The 14,527-nt window shown below is 37.7% G+C and overlaps 1 long non-coding RNA gene, 1 other non-coding gene and 1 pseudogene across 3 annotated transcripts; 1 reads left to right on the top strand and 2 right to left on the bottom strand.

The window, feature by feature from the left end:
* Nucleotides 1-2,367: 2,367 nt before the first annotated feature.
* TRNAV-CAC (transfer RNA valine (anticodon CAC)) lies at nucleotides 2,368-2,441 on the bottom strand. The gene has a single exon. It is a non-coding gene; the product is annotated as a tRNA-Val (tRNA).
* Nucleotides 2,442-3,441: 1,000 nt separating this feature from the next.
* On the top strand, nucleotides 3,442-10,246 carry LOC148861986 (uncharacterized). 2 transcript variants are annotated; one of them, XR_016112536.1, is made up of 5 exons: nucleotides 3,442-3,666; nucleotides 3,757-3,883; nucleotides 6,710-6,801; nucleotides 7,408-7,482; nucleotides 10,056-10,246. It is a non-coding gene; the product is annotated as an uncharacterized LOC148861986 (long non-coding RNA). The 2 variants fall into 2 exon arrangements; XR_016112534.1 differs by lacking the exon at nucleotides 3,442-3,666 and having other exon boundaries at nucleotides 3,675-3,883.
* On the bottom strand, nucleotides 7,794-8,321 carry LOC148861987 (putative rRNA-processing protein EBP2 homolog pseudogene; annotated as a pseudogene).
* Nucleotides 10,247-14,527: the final 4,281 nt, after the last annotated feature.

The following is a 14,527-nucleotide window of genomic DNA, read 5'->3' as shown; positions in this document are numbered from 1 at the left end:
TCTACAATAAGAGTGCTAACTTAAGCATTGGAGAGCCCCCACCGGGAAAGTACCCCCGGGACCTCTGATTTAGTTCTCGTAGGTCCTTCAGCTCCCGCCGCTTACGAAGGGGAGGAAAAGATGTAGTTCTCGGAAGTCCCTCAGCTCCCCCCACCTACAAGGAGGAGGAAGAGATGGAGTTCTCGGAGGTCCCTCAACTCCCGCCACCTACAAGGAGGAGGAAAAGATGGAGTTCTCGACGGTCCCTTAGCTCCCGCCACCTACAAAGAGGAGGAAAAGATGGAGTTCTCACAGGTCTGTCAGCTCCCGCCACCTACAAAGAGGAGGAAAAGATGGAGTTTTCACAGGTCTCTCAGCTCCCGCCACCTACAAAGAGGAGGAAAAGATGAAGTTCTCGCAGGTCCCTCATCTCCCGCAGCCTACAAAGGAAAGAAGACCACCTCATGCTGAGGGTAGTCGGATTGCGCCGCACCAGGGAGCTCCAACATTCTCCAAGGCATCGACCGCCTAGTAGGGAGTTCGCCCCCAGGCAGTTCGCCACCAAGGCAGTTCGCCCCCAGGCAGTTCGCCACCAGGCAGTTCGCCTCCAAGGCAGTTCGCCACCAGGCAGTTCGCCTCCAAGGCAGTTCGCCCCCAAGCAGTTCGCCCCTAGGTAGTTCGCCCCCAGGCAGTTCGCCACCAGGGAGTTAGCCTCCAAGGTAGTTCGCCCCCAGGCAGTTTGCCACCAAGGCAGTTCGCCCCCAGGCAGTTCACCACCAGGGAGTTCGCCACCAGGCAGTTCACCACCAGGGAGTTCGCCACCAGGCAGTTCGCCCCCAGGGAGTTCGCCACCAAGGCAGTTCGCCCCCAGGCAGTTCGCCACCAAGGCAGTTCGCCCCTAGGCAGTTTGCCACCAGGGAGTTCGCCACCAGGCAGTTCGCCACCAAGGCAGTTCGCCACCAGGGAGTTCGCCACCAGGCAGTTCGCCATCAAGTAGCTCGTCACTAAGGTACGCCACCACCGGGTCGAATAACGAGGTACTTTGCCAAAAAATTTTAAAACATTGGTACGTGGCCGAAAACGTTATCAGAGTAGAAAAATGGCGAGAAATAAAAAAATTGATGAGAACGATGGGGGCGGATCCGAGGAAAAAAGAAGAAAAAATGCGGGCAGATCTGAGAACGATGCATCCGTTCCTCAGATCCGTGAAAAGGAGAAAAAAATAGGGGCAAATATGAGAACGATGCCTCTCTTCCTCGGATTTCTTCATCAAATGGGAACAAAATGGTGCAGATATGAGACTGATGCATTCATTCCTCATATCTGCTCCTCCAGATTGGAAAAAATGATGAAAGACTGAAATTGCACCATTGCCAATAGAGAACAATACTGGTGATTGTTTGAACGTTGCAACGATTAGAGGTCTGAGGAGGGAGCTTTACACCGATGGGGAAGACTATGGAATTTTACATCGATTTTATCGATGATAAATTTCCACCGATTATCGATGTAAAACTTGGGCATGATGGAGTTTTACGCTGGTTTACGATGTAAAACTTGGGCATGGTGGAGTTTTACGCTGGTTTACGATGTAAACCAACACCTGAAACAAACAGATGCAAACTCAAACCGGAATGTAAACTTTACATTGGTTCAAGTTTTCTCCTCAAACAAACTTGGCCTAAGAAAAATTCCCTTACCAAACAACATAAGGTGTTTATTTGTGTTGGGCATGAGTGTTTTGTTTTGAGAAATTGCGCTGCATCAGACTACACAGCCTGAAGCTCATTTCTTCAGAATCTGCTAGTTGCTTCTAAAGGCTAGCGCGCCTTGACTTGACTAAGCCCCGCGCCCTAGAAACACCTTCACTGGCTGGTCCCATGTAGCATGTAGGTGGGGTATAAAGTACAGAGATTTCAAAATGACGATGTAAAAAAAAACAATCTCACCGTTAATAGGCTAACTTTATATAGGAATCCATAATTAAATTATGGGTAAATTTCTTAAATTATTCTTATAAATTAATTCTATATTCATTAGTATCTTTTAAGTTTTATGACAATTGTCTAAAATCTCCCCTACCATCATATATCACTTCACATAATTGATATATTTTTCAAAATTTCCTAAAATACTCTTTATTATCTTTTGGAATGATTTTTGGGAAAAAGTCTTCCTCCCCGATCACCTCTGATTCTGCCATCTCCCCACTCTCTTCTTCTCTCTCCTTGGTTCCACCCATCTCAAAAATTCCCAATTCTTACACCATTGAAGTTAGGGGTATCAATTGCACTGGATTTGGTCCAATCGATGATGAAAAGACTTGCCAAGCCGAATCTAATTACCAGCAAGGACAGATTGCAATATTTTCAAACCCGCAAATAGAAATGTCTGAGCCCGGGTTTGAACCGGGGACCTCTAGTGTGTGAGACTAGCGTGATAACCAACTACACCACCCAGACGTTCTTGCGTAGGTTAAAATGGAAAGAATTATGTGAAAATATAATTGAATTATTTGCATTTCCTGCACCATTGTTAAAAAATGGCTAAGTAGTTCGATAAATGAACCAGTTAATAAAGAGTTCGTCAAATGCCTTGTTTATCTTCTTTTATTACTCCGTATATTATTTTCTTCTCTTACTTATTTTGATGCTGAATTCAGACAAAAACTCCTTTGTTTTTCGGACAAAAACTCCGAAAACTCCTTTGTTTTCGGGAATGGATTTACTTGTTCTGACTTATTTCCTCGTTACCCGAACCAATTATGTAATCATATATTAGTACGTGACAAAGATATTCTAAGACATTTTCTACATGTTTTCATAATTTCTCATTAATGGGTCGGATCTACCTGGTTCATTCAAATTTACCGAAGTGATTATAACAGTTCTCATTTCATGATTTTATCTCAATTAATAATTGGATTGGTTATAATTCTTATTTGTATCAAACCGATTCAGACCCAAAATTGATTATTTTATTAAATATATAATATTTTAATTTTTTATAAAAATCTAAAATTAATAAATAATGAATAAGATAACATTAAATAAGATGTTTAATTTATTAATATATAAATATTTAGTATTTTTCTTTTATTTTTATTAAAATTATGCTATCAAAATTTAAAAAGGATTTTAAGTCTATGATTTTGTCTCGATTAATAATGAGTTCATAGCTGATTGAATCTTGACCTAACCCAGAATCGACCCGGCCGTCAGCCCTAAACGTAAGACGTCTAAACTAATAAGATATTTTTTTAAGTCTGATCAATCAGGCCCTAAAAGAAAAAAAAATATATATTTGATAGGCTTAGAAATGACAAAAAAAAATTGATACTTCCACTCAAGTCCAACTCTGTTAAAAGAGGGCAAAATTACAAAAATGATCATGAACGAGAGAAAAAAAAATCAAATTCTATTAACGTAAACAGCTTTAATTAATTAAAGAGATGAATTTCCATCGCCAGAAAGATTGAGAACTCTTCCACGAACGGTGAAGAAGAAGCAGTTCAGCTTCCTTCCCCTCACGAAGCTCTCTCTCCAGTTGTCATTCAAAACGTAACACCTGCTGCCGGTCCACATCCTCAACGTCAACTCGTGATCCGAACCTGTATCCAAATCCTTTATTTGTACCCGCGTGCCCGCCCCGTTATTCACCTCCTCCACCTGCTTTTCTTCCATGGGAGTACGTGAGCTTGAACAAATAGCTTCTTCAGCATAAGTCGATAAAGGTTCTACGTCGCTTATCCTCACTTTCTTAGGGGTCTTCGTGCAGCTTCAATTCAGGGCGGTTGGGGCATGAATTCATCCTTTCAGCTGGGGCAGCATGGCCGACGGGGAACATGATTTCTTCTCTTTTGCTGTTGTTGTTGCTCCCCTCGCCGGCAAAGAAATCGGAGAAGGTGACTTCTTTTGCTTGTGAAATTTGATAGGAGTAAGATCCAACTGAAAGGGAAAGTCATTCCTTGGGTACAGTCCAAGAATCAGCCATTAGCGCCATCGTCGAATCCCTGGCCTTGTTTTCTTGATACTTCATTATACAATTAGAGACGCTGAGAATGAATCAGTAGGTCAAGTAGTGTTTCTTGCTCAGATAGTTAGAACACAGTTTATTTATATTCAATCTCGGTTTCCTAATTTCACTTAGACTTTTGATTTAGAAAGTTTCTAGTATTCACTTTCCTATGTTGGTCCTGATTTTCCATTCATCCTTCCGTTCACTTCACTCAACATAACCTTTAGGCCTAGTTTGCTTCCAATACAAATTCATTTGCAATGGAATTAAAAACCTCTCAAGTTTCTCCCCGTTCTCTCACAAAACCCTTCCCTCCTCTTTGTAATTTCCTTTCCTTCTCCGTACCGCTTTCTAATCTAGAGTTTCTGCGCGCTTTCACCATAGAATTAGATACACTCAATCAGTAGCTGAAGTTTCTTTCTTTCGCTGAGACAGTTAGAACATTTATTTCCTTATGAAGATCTAGTGCTTAAATAGACAAGCTTCATGCTACTTGTATTCTTATTCAAATTCAGTTTCCTAATTTCAGTTATACGTTGGATTTAGAAAGTTTCTAATATCCAGTTTCCTAATTTAGTCCTCATTTTCCATCCATACTTCTGTTTACTTCATTCAACGTAATCTTTAGGTCTAATTTGTTTCCAACACAAATTCATTTGCAATGGCGAAAACCTCTCAAGTTTCTCCCCATTCTCTCACAAAACCCTTCCCTTCTCTTTGCAATTTCCTTTCCTTCTCCGTACCGCTTTCTAATCTAGAGTTTCTGCTCACTATAAAATGATTTCTAAGGTTGTGCTAACCACTATAAAACGCCAAACTTATACTAACATGGGGGACAAAGCACATGAAATGGCACTTTTGACACCACCTGCATATTCTTGTAGTTTGAAAATACTCAAAGACGTTAATGCAATTAAAATTCAACCTGATTTAGTTATAAAAATGTGCATTCATGACTAGACCACTGTAGGCTCTCTGTGGTATGGCCAGTAGGTCTCAGGAGCACCCTGCTCTGTCCCCATCCCTGAATCCCTTGTAATGTGAACTATGTAATACCAAAAAAGAAAGACTAGACCACAGAGATTGGAATTGTTCAGGCATTAACTGAATAAAAACTAGCAAATGGAAATAAATCAAGTATTCAACTCAACATGGCCATAAACCCAACTAAATGGAAACAAATAAAATGTATTGTTTAAATTGCTTCCAAAGCATGCATTTCACTTGGTGATAAATGTGCCAGTTTACTCTTACAAGTATGTGATAATCTCAATCCTTATAGTCTTCTTTCTGTTTGAAGATCAGTAAGCCAATAATTAGCAGCTTAGTACTTATATTATTTGCCTCCATTCTCTTTCAAGCATGATTTGAAAGGAATCCATTTCTTACTGTTATTTTCGTTCTTTTTCACCTTTTTGCCAGGCCTTACCTGCTGTAGTTTGTTTGGAATATTTCCATCCTTAATGTTTTTATACTTCATGCTGACAGTCTCTTCATTCTAATCAATAAAACCATTAAGGCTGTCATTGGAACATGGATGATTTCAGGGGTAGAAATGTAATTGAAATTCATTCCCATAGGAAGAGCTTATAAGAGATCTCTCCTAAATTGTTCGACGATCCCACTATCCATCGCAGAGTGAAATGAACCTAGTTAATTTGTTCATTTTCCTTACTGAAAGAGACTATAACAGGGATGATTCGAGTAACTAACTGAAGAACTAGAATAAATGTCAATGCAGATCCATTTTCCTTTTATCATTTCAGTTCAATGCCAGACTATATATTTGCTGTCCCATTTTAATTAGGTGTTCAATTTCTGATTCTGAAATCCTTAAAGAAATTAACTAGAAGTATTTAATTAACTTTTCCTTATTTGGAGAGAATGGAAATGAGTAGGAAAAAAGAAACTACTATGGTTTTGTTGCTTATAATATGCTAACACAGTGTCCTACAATTTCTGTTTAAATTCCATGCATCCACTTGAGACTCAGAACTTGCTTGGAATGGAAGAAACAGAAAATGCTGAGAAAAATTATTGTCCTTAATCCTCTATACCTTCTGCATCATCTAGCCAAGAAAATTATCTTCTTGATTCTGAAGTAGAAACTAAAACTTCTAATGGAAAATGTAGCAACTGACCAAAAGAATGTTGTTATGAAAGATCCTAAAATTTTAATTGTAAAAGATGCTTCTGATGGCCTGAAACTGGACCAGGATGGATTTCTTCCGATATAAAACCTAGGAAGTTTAAAGGGTAAAGGTTAAACGAATGCTACCAGGTCCCTCAGAAGTTACTCCGTTACCTTATTCATTTTTTGAGAAAAGTGTTACTTTATTCAAAAGAAGGAAGAAGTACATGAGAAGATGTACAATAAAAAGACTTAAAAACTCTAACAGTTAAGAAGGAAAAGAGCTATCATTAAACAGGTAATCCCTGTGAACACCAGCCTTTGCTAGGCCATCAGCTACAGTGTTTAGCTCCCTAGGTGTCCAGCCCAAGTGTTTAGCTCCCTTGTTGATACTGCAGTACCATTTGAATCTATTAAAGAAGCTATTTCTAAATTTGGAGGAATTATTGAGAGAAAGCCCATAGAATACAGACTTTTGAGGTATGGGGTTTCTCTCATTCTATTTGTCTGATTCAACCCCGACATACGTTGGTTCAATTTAGACACTATTTTCAACATTCTCTTTCATGATTTCTGTGGCAGTTCTTTTGCATTGTTGCCTGAGAAAAATCAGTTGTTTTCATACTGGCGGATCTCATATTCATGGTGCACCCTGTTCACCTTATATCTAAATGGTGAGTTGTATCTGCCGAAGACTTGCCTACTTACTGAGTTAAAGAGAGCTGAACTTATCATAATATATAATATTGTTCAAATTTTGTTATCGCTATGTAGTTTGGCTTGGCTACGTTTTCTAATTAGATTTCGGCAACTATTTTCTGAATTAAGAGTAGTAGGGCAATGTATAGTAGTCATGAATTGCTAGTTGTGTGTCATTTTGGGTTATGATTGGGATTTGTTTCCAGCATTTGTTGGATGCAATGTTAAAAATACCATTTATGGTTTTGTATTGTTTTACCCAAAAAGATTTGGAGTGGGAAAAAAAAAACAGTGTGGCCTGCTATGTTAAAAAGTGGAGTCAATACCAATACAAAGTTTGGCATAGGGCCTACATAGATAGGAGGAACAAGCACTTGCCATACTTTAGTTCCAACAAGGTTTTCCTTTTCTCTTTCCTTTATTTTTTCTTGATAGATGAAAATCTTATTATTTTTGTTTTAATTTTTCATCAGTACTGAAAAAAACAAGCTTCTTTGGTAATTGCTAGTTTTGGGCCAACTGGGTCCATGTGTTTGAAATTCGGGATGGAGATGTGTTCATGATGGTTAATTTGTTAACAGCAGGAGAATGCAGAGAAGGGTTGGTTATTTGTTTATAACAGGGGAATTGCTTCTTCAATTTGTCCATTAATTATGGTAAGCTTTCTTGTCCTTTTCTCTCTCTCTGATAAAATGCCTTGCCTTCTCTATTTCATTTGGTTGTATTAGGTCTTAGAAAAATAAATGCTTTTTCTTTTCTTTGAAATTTTTAGAGAAGATTGCCATTTTATCACGTTCTCTACTTCAATTCATTTTCTCATGTTTTCCAATAAAATGCCACATCCCAACCTTAACTTTCACTTAGGATACATAATTACCTTGCTAACAACAATCCGATGAGGAAAACATCCAAATTGGCAATTTAAGTTCCTAGACTTTCACATGTCCTTATGCCAAGTTCCCAATTACTATGGCTGACCACACTCACTATGCGTTGTTCTGTATTGTTTTTTATTTCTCTGGCTTTTTCTTTTTTCTTCAGCCTCAATCTTTTACTTCTCCTCCAAGAGCTTGATCTTTTCCTTCTCCATGTAAGAAATCTGTCTTCACCATCTCTGTATAATAGTCAGGAAGCCTGAGAAAAGGGAGCCTCATTAATTGCAATATCTCGAAGGCCTGCCTAGTTCCTTCCTTTGCTTGGGTGTAGAAAGAGAGCTCACGTTCCAAGTTATCGTTCACATCAACCTCTTGCTCTTGACCAATATCAATAGATTGCTTCTGGATCCATTCTGCATTACCAAACCAACTTATATCACCTACCTTCTTTGGGAGACCATCCCTTTTTTTGATAAATGTAGGAGGCCAACCCCATTGTATATGGACTTATTAGAAGGCTTAGTCAACCTCACATACTCTTCCGATTCTCATTCGGATTCAAATGCTTCACGATCATCATCTCTCATTCCATCTTCCTCCATTGTATCCCCAATGAACATTGCTGGTTTTTTATCGAGTAAAGCCACTTCTATTTGATTAGGAACCTATTGGACCAAAAAAAAAAAAAACACAGAGTGTAGCTGTACAGTAAGGGACGAAAGGGGCAATATCTGCTGGACTTTTAGTGGCCTAATTGGTTGGGCTGACTCCACAAAAGCTGAAGTGATGGCTGCTCTCACCGGAATCAGGATAATTAAGAATTTGGGTATTCAGAATTTGATCATTGCAGGTGATTCAGAATATACAATAAAATGGTTAAGAGACAAAAAGGGAGCCCTTGGAGACTTTATCACTATCTGACTGAAGCTTGGGATGCTTTGGATGGATTGAATGTTAACTTAGTTTGGATTCCTAGGGAATACAATCATACTGCAGATGGCCTAGCTAAATTTGGTGTGTATTTGGAGCATCTGTATAGCGACAAGCTTCCTCCTTTGTAACTTGCAGGGGTTCCCCCCCTGTTTTGTATATGTCCTCTTGTTCCCCCCCACCCCCCTTTTATTCTCAATAAATCTTGGTTAAATTTTCTCAAAAAAAAAAAAAAAAACTGAAAATGCATTAAACATCACTTTAAAATATACATCATTAGCTCTCTGTTTAAGTGGTTATTAAGGAAATGGAATGGCAATGCCTTTCCTCCATGAACAACTGAAATAACTAGGATGGATCATGTCAGAAACAGCAACCATCAAATAAGCTAATCATCCAATTAATTATTTTCTTTTAAAATAGCAAAAATTAGAAGTTTAGTCAACCGGATATTCATGAACATCCAACCATTGTGATTTTGTGTTAATGTCTAGGAAATAGGAATGAAATGCCCTATAAATTGCAGCCATAGATTGATAATACAGAATCTATGAATAAAGATTACAAAAAAGCACCAACCATAGCATACCTTCTAATTACATAATGGTCAATTTGTTAGACTCCCATAAAAATTAGAGTACAACCCACCAAAGGCTGGGTGCTTTGCAACCACAGACTAACATGTTAAAATTCATACCATACCATTGCCAAATCTTCAAATCCGAGAAGAAAAGCTCCAGAAACAAAATTCTGGAAATTGAAACAAATAAGAAATTCCATAAATGCATTTTACTATTTCATGACATTATACTGTATGCACACAAAAATGGTTAAAACACAAACAAGAAAACCATTTCATCCCTTCTCTTGGGACATGGCCAATCCTAAGATTAAACTGTTACTCTCTTCTTGGATTTTGGTATAGTTTTACCCACCTTTTACCTTTTTCATTACCATTACTATTACAACCAAAGAGTCGGACGACCATGGCACACCTGTGAGAGGTACAAAAGAGAGGAGAAAAAAAGAATCTTCTTATCCTGTGCATCCATCCACCTCCATACATCCCCTTCCCCAATTCAATGGTCTTCCTAAAGTTTATGGTCCAATTCCCTGCTTCTGTTTATCCCAAGGGACTCTAGTGTTTATTGTTTGTTAATAGTCGAATGATGGATGTTCAATGCATGTTGTAGCCTTCTTGGCTATTCTTTACAATTTGGGCTAATCTGCTTGGACTTGGGCTCCGAATGAGAAGTGTGGAAAACCAATTTTCAGTGGTGGGTTGCATTTCCGAACTACTTAGCAGATCTATGCATTTGTCAATATGAGTTCTATTTCTATTTCTCTCTCTCTCTCTCTCTGGTTCTTGTTTTTCCTTGTAATAATTCGTCACTTACTATATATCTGTGGCTGTTTTTTTTCAGAGGAGGAGATTGTCTTTTTAGGGGTTCGATTCCATTCCTTTAAACAGGAAAAGAAAGGTCTGCTATGTTTGTGTGTGGATATATAAACATATTAATATGGTTTGTGTTTAGGCACTGTTGGGTAAGCTACTTCCTTGGGAAACACTTAGCCGGGTAAATGCATTTTAGCCATAAAAATCCATTATTACAAAGGATGTTTTTGTCCCATCCAAGTGTTGGTAATTTTCCCACAGGTGGGAAAATTATTTATCCACCTGAGAGACAAAAAAATAAGTTTTCCTTAGTCCCCACACAAATATAAAAGAAGAACATGAATTTCTTGGTCAACGAGAAGAGGGGGGAAAGTTGATGGTGTTGAGAATAGGCACCACGAAAGGGGATACAAGAGAAGACCCGAAGACCATGCTTGTCCCATTAAAATCCAAATTTGATGGTGTTGAGAAGATGATGAACAGTAATATCCACCCGCATTCTCAATTAGACCTGTTCAAGGGCCAGGCTTTGGGCCCAACTTTACACTGTCTTGGGCTCAGGCTTCGATTTGGACCCATTACAATTTTGACAAAAGTCAAGCCGGAGCCTGGCCTATTACAATTTTGTCAGAAAACAATTACTTTTTGTCCCACTCACTATTTTTACAATATATTTCAAAACATATCCAACCTTGTAAATTTATAAAACTTTAGTTTTTTAAAAAGCCCCATGTATATAATATACATGTATAAAATAAATTTATTTGCATATAAATTCATATACATCTTATATGTCATCTAATATAAAATATTATATGTATGCAATATTTTATTTATAAAATACATAGACCTCAATCAACCCAGATATTCCTTATTTCCTTACATCACACCCTATTTCAGTATTATCAAACGCCAGTAATTCGGACCAACCTCTTTCTTCCTTTCTCCGACTACTATCAGATTATCAAACGCAACCCAGCCAGCAAGAACAGAAAATGGGGTTGCTTAAAAGTTAAAACAAATAAATAAAATAAAAAACAAGAATATACATTGTGCTAGACTTATTATACACCAAGTGTCTGAGCCCGGATTCGAACGGGGGAACTCTAGTGTGTGATACTAGCGTGATAACCAACAAAATCACTCAGACAACTTTGTCTGGTTCGAAATAGAATCAATTACCAAGTATTATTTGCTAAGATTTAGTTCAATGAAAAAGTAGATCCTATTGACCAACAATCCATTTTCATTTTTTCAATAAATCGTGGGTTTCACGATAAATGAATTTTTCCAGGGTATAAGTGATATCTATCTAACAGGTGGGTAATGGGTCCACAATAAATGATTGTTTCTTGAGTATTAGTTAAGGGTGCAAGTCGAGTAAGTTGGGCTGGGTTTATGGTCAATTTGGGCCTGAATGGAGTTGACTGGGCCAGGTTTGGATTATCTGAGGGTTCGGCCCGGGTATGTCCCGAAATATTAAAGCCCGACTTTTTGGACCCGAGGACAAAAATTCCAAGCCCGGTCATGTAAAATTTTGTGTTGGCTCGGTTTGGGCTCAGGCTGGGCCCGCCCAAATACATAGACTTCGAATCAAGTCCGGCCCAACGCAGATATTCCTTATTGTCAAACCTCTTTCTTCCTTCCTTTCTCCGACCACCATGAGATTATAAAACGCCACAGCAGAACCCAGCCAGCAAGAACAAAAAATAGGGTCGCTTAAAAGTTAAAACAAATAATTAAAATTAAAACTTATGAAATATATTGTGTTTAACCCATCATACAGAACCAAATGTCTGAGCCCGGGTCCGAAGCGGGGACCTCTAGTGTGTGAGTAGCGTGATAACCAACAATCCATTTTCATTTTTTCAGTAAATCATGGGTTCCACGACAAATGAATTTTTTCCAGGGTACAAGTGATATATGACGGGTGGGTAATGGGTCCACAATAAATGATTTTTTCTTGAGTACTAGCGGGAGGGGCCATGCTTCGCAAGGACTAGATTTGAATTGTAACATTGTTATTTGCTATATTAAAAAAGACAATGGTTTCTTAATAAGAAACTTGTAATTATAAGTACTCAAGTCTTGAAACACATATAGAGATTTAAAAGAGATCGTCATGTGCTTGTTTTTTGAATATTGTTTCAGCAAAACATCTCATATAAAAGAACACGATAATACAGTGATAGTTCTGAGTTTTACTTCATATTTGTCCTTTGTTTCACATTGAGAACTCCTAGTTGACCCAGACGGTAGGACCGTTCGGCGTGGGAACCGTCCAGGCAATCAATTCCGTTTTATCCCAAACCCAATCTCTGGCTAGAAATTGTTGAATCAGTCAACAACCCGTTGACCTGAGCAGTCGAACTGTCGACCTATTCAATGGTTTTTGGCCATTTTTATTTGTAATTATTTTTTATTTTTTTATTTTTGTTGTTAGAATAGGCCATTTGTTTGAATCGGATGGTCAAACTGTTGACTTGGAAACCGATGGCCAGAACTATTATGTTTCTGTGTCATTTTTTCTAGATGTCAATAATTAGTCGAAATAACTTTGTAGTCATAGCCATGGGAAGGGTGGACATGGCAAGGGATTCCAAAACCTTGAAAGATAAATCCAAAGTGACCTTAAACATAGAAAAAAAAATGGTGGTAAATCCACCAAACTGGAAAAACCAAAGAAAAAAATCAGAAAATCAAGTCCAAAGTTTCACTTTGAGATGTAACTAAACATATATGCAATCAAAGAAAGAAACAAAGCAGACCATCTTGTAAGAAAATAAAAAAACATTGCATAAGAAAACTCAAAGAAAAAAAACAAAAGGGAAGAAATAAAATGGTAGTAAACCCTAGACCATTTTGGAGGATCTTGAAGAAGAAGCCAAATACAAAAAATAATAATAATAAAAACAGAAAATGGAAAAAAGGAACATACTGCACACGTTCGAATAAAGCCTATAGTAGAAGAAACCTTTGAATAGTAAAAATCTAAAAGCATAAAAAACCATGGTTTTCAAACCGTTGTTGACTCAGATGGATGGACATTTCAACCCAAGAACCGTCTAGGCAATTGATTTCGTTTTACCCCAATCCTAGTCCCTGGCAAAAAACGGTTGAATTGATTAACAACCCATTGACCTGGGCGGTCGAACCGTCGACCCGTTGAACCGTTCAATGGTTTTTGGCCGTTTTTCTATTTTTTTAATTAGGAATCGTTCAGGCAACTGGTTCTGTTTTATTCCAATTCTGTTCCCTGGCAAAAAACCATTGAATTGGTCAACAACCCATTGATTCGAGCAGTCGAACTGTCAACCCATTTGACCCGTTTAATGTTTATTGGCCATTTTTTATTTTTATAAATTTTATTGTCAGAACGTGTCGTCCATTCAAACCAAACAGTCGAACTGTCGACCGTTGGCCAAAACAATTTCGTTTTTGGGTCATATGAGTCACACACTCGAATGACATAACAAGAATGATTATGCTTAATGGACCTCACACACTTAATTTTTTTACTTGTAATTTTTGTTGCCAGAACAAGCCGTCCACTCGAACTGGACAATCAAACTGTCATTTTTTTTAATTTTTTAATTGGGAACCATCCAGGCAACAAGATCCATTTTACCCCAATCCCGGTCCCTGGCCAAAAATCATTGAATCGGTCAACGGCCCATTAACCCGAGCGGTCGAACCATTGACCCGTTCAATGGTTTTTGGCTGTTTATTTATTTTTTTAGTTTTTGCTTTCAAAACGGGCCGTCCATTTGAACTGAACGGTTGAACCGTCGACCCAAAAATCGGTGGCCAAAACTGTTCCATTTTTGGGTCGTATGAATCACACGCTCAAATGACATAATAGGTATGATACTACTTAATGGACCTCACACACTCAATTTTTTGCTTGTAATTTTTGTTGTCAAAATGAGCCTTCCTTTCGAACCAGACGATCAAACTGTCAACCTGAAAACCGGTAACCCAAAAACGACTTGTCTGTTAGAAATTAGACCATCGAACCGTTGACCCAAAAACCAGAGGCAGATTAGATATATAAGATTCCTTTTCCTTATGTTGTTTCGTGTAATTTGAGAATTTTCAATGAAGAATCTTATATATATATATATGCAAAATTTACATATCTATACTACTTTAAAAAGTACGAATAGCCTCAAGAATATTTCTGAAATTTTCTAAGGACAAAATTTACCCCTCTATATTTAAATTTATTGATAAAAAATGAGGGCAAATAAAGTAATCGGTTCTTAATATTAAATGAGTTGAAAATAGGTAATTTAAAGATATTCAATGCATTTAGTTCTCTCTCATTAAATTCAACATTTAAGTTATTAACTTGCATTCATGTTCATTGAATCATATATTTAAGTCATTTTTTTTCTCATCATTAAGTTCTATTAATTAAATCAATACTTATAAATTAATAACTCCAACAACATAAAAACTTATGCTTTTAAAATTTATCTAGAAAAAATAGTGTTTTCG

Source organism: Nelumbo lutea, chromosome 4 (assembly GCF_056320005.1).
Source record: "Nelumbo lutea isolate HS-2025 chromosome 4, American lotus-T2T, whole genome shotgun sequence".
Taxonomy (NCBI): domain Eukaryota; kingdom Viridiplantae; phylum Streptophyta; class Magnoliopsida; order Proteales; family Nelumbonaceae; genus Nelumbo; species Nelumbo lutea.
Note: the sequence above shows the minus strand (reverse complement) of the source record. Positions and strands in the feature narration are given on the sequence as shown.